The sequence below is a fragment of the Penaeus monodon genome, chromosome 33 (assembly GCF_015228065.2).
Source record: "Penaeus monodon isolate SGIC_2016 chromosome 33, NSTDA_Pmon_1, whole genome shotgun sequence".
NCBI classification, from domain to species: domain Eukaryota; kingdom Metazoa; phylum Arthropoda; class Malacostraca; order Decapoda; family Penaeidae; genus Penaeus; species Penaeus monodon.
In genome coordinates, this window is record NC_051418.1 from 10,314,138 (window position 1) to 10,316,945 (window position 2,808).

The following is a 2,808-nucleotide window of genomic DNA, read 5'->3' on the forward strand; positions in this document are numbered from 1 at the left end:
AAAAAAAAATAAAAAATAAAATTATATAATTAAAAATTTAAAAATTAAAAATTTTAATAAAAAAAATTTTATATATAAAAATTTTTTTTTTAATTTTTATAAATTTTTTAAAAAAAATTATATAATAAATTTTATTATTTTATCTTATTTTTTTAAATTTTTTATTATTATTATTATATATTTTAAAATTTTATTTTATATATAATTTTTAAAAAAAAAATTTATATTATATTATATATATAATTAAATATATTATTTTTAAATATAAGTAATTTTATATAATTTTTTAATATTTTTATTTATATTATATAAATAATTTTTATAAATTTTTAAAAATTAATATATAAAATTTTATATATTAAATTTTAAATATAAAAAATTAATATATATATATTTTAAAAATTAATTTAATTTTTAGTATATAAAATTTTTTATATATATATTATAATTTTTTTTATTTTATATAATATTTATATAAATTAATATATTATATTAATAAAAAAAAAAATTTTAAAAAAAAAAATAAGAATAAAAAAAAAATAAAAATAAAAATAAAAAATAAAAAAAAAAAAAAAGGAAAAATAAAAAATTAAAAAAAAAAAAAAAAAAATTTTTAAATATAAAAATTTAAATTTGGATAAAAAAATTTAATATTAATAAATATAATATAAAAAAATAAAAAAAAATTTTAAAAAAAAAAAAAAAAAAAAGGGGGGGAAAAAAAAATTTTTAAAATTCAAAAAAAAAAAAAAAAAAAATATAAAACAAACCCCCAAAAAAAAAATTTTTAAAAAGAAAAAAAAAATAATATAAAACAAACAAAAAAAAAAAAAAAAAGAAAATAAAAAAAAAAAAAAAAAAAAAAAAAAATTTTTTTTTATTGGCCAAAACAAAAATTTTTTAAAAAAAAAAAAAAGGGGTAAAGGGGAAAAAAATTAGAAAAAAAGTTTATTCTTAATTAAAAATAAAAAAATTAAAAATATTTTTAAAAAAAATAAATTTTTTTTAAAAAAAAAATATTAAAAAATAAAAAATTTAAATATAAAAAAATTTTTTAAATTTTTTATAAAAAAAATTTTAAAATTTAAAATAATTTTACAAAAAAAAAAGGGGGAAAAAATAAAAAAAAAAAAAAAAAAAAAAAAAAAAAAATTTGGGAAAAAGAAGGGAAATTTTAAAAAAAATTAAAATATATAATTTAAAATTTAAAAAATTAAAAAAAAAAAAAATAAAATATAAAATAAAATAAAAAATTTTAAAAAAAAAAAAAAATAAAAACAAAAAATAAAAAAAAAAAAAAAAAAAAAAAAAAAAAAAAAAATTAAAAATTTTTAAATTTTTTTTAAAAAAAAAAAAAAAAAAAAAAATACGATTTAAAAAACCATTTTTAAAAATAAAATTTTTAAAAATTTTTTTATTTAAAAAATTTTAAAAAATAATTTTTTTTTAAAAGAAAAAAAAAAAATTTTTTAAAAATAGAATATAAAAATTTTTAAATAGGTATTAAAAAAAAAAATTAAAAAAAATTTTTTTTTAAAAATAAAAAAATTAAGATAATAAAAAAATTTTTTAAAAAAAAAAAAAAAAAAAATAAAAATAAAAAAAAAATAAAAAAAAAAAAATAAAAAAAAAAAAAAAAAAAAATTTAAAAAAAAAAAAAATTAAAAAAAAAAATTAAAAAAAAAAAAAAAATTTCATAATAATAAATAATTAAAAAAATAATTTTAAAAAATAAAATAATAAATTAAAAATATAATATTTTTATATATATATAAAAAAATTTTTTTTATTTTTAATATATAAAAATAAATATAAAAATTTTTTTTATATATAATATAAAATAAATATGTTAAATTTTTTAAAAAAAATAAAATAATAATTATTTTAAAAATATAAATAAAAATAATTTTAAAAATTAAAAATATATATAATATTTAAAATAAATTTATATATTAATATATAAAATAAAATTAATAATTTATTAAATTTAAATAAATTTTAAATTTTTTTTATATAAAATATATATAATTTTATATATATATAATAAATAAAAATAAAGAATATATATATAAATTATATAAATTTTTAAAAATATAATTATATTAAAAAAATATTATATTAATTTTATTTTATATTTAAAATTTAAATTTTTTTAAAAAATTAATATAAAAAAAAAAAAAAAAAATAAAAAAAAAATAAATTTTTTTAAAAATAAAAATTTTAAAAAATATAAAAAAAATAAAATAAAAAATTTTAAAAAATTAAAAAAAAATAAAAAAAAAAAAAAAATAAAAAAAAAAAAATAAAAAAATTTAAAAAAAATTTTTTAAATAATAAAAAAAAAAGGGGGAAAAAAAAAAAATTAAAAATAAAGAAAAAAAAAAATAATATAAAAAGGGTTTTGAAAGGGGGAAAAAATTTTTATATTAATGTTTAAAAAATTAGAAAATATTTAAAAAATTTAAAATATTTTTAAATTATAAAAAATTAAAAAAAATATTTTAAAAAAAAATAAGACCAAAAAAAAAAAATATAAAAATTTTAAAAAAAATAATATAATAATTTTAATAATATATATTAAAAATAAAAAAAAAAATTTTTTTTTTAAAAATATTATATTATTAAAATAAATATATTAATTTTATTATTATATATTTTTTTTTTTAAAAAAAAAATTTTAAATTTAAAAATATTATTAATATAAATATATATTAAAAAAAAATTTTTTTTTTTTAATAAAAAATAATAAGTATAAAATTTTTTAAATAATATAATTTAAATTTTTATAATAATAATAAGAATTTTTTT

General features: G+C 3.2%; 1 protein-coding gene across 3 annotated transcripts in view; it reads right to left on the reverse strand.

Moving 5' to 3' along the window:
• Positions 1-2,808, reverse strand: part of LOC119593996 — a 20,440-nt gene that overhangs the window by 8,872 nt on the left and 8,760 nt on the right. The gene's annotated exons all lie outside the window — the stretch shown is intronic.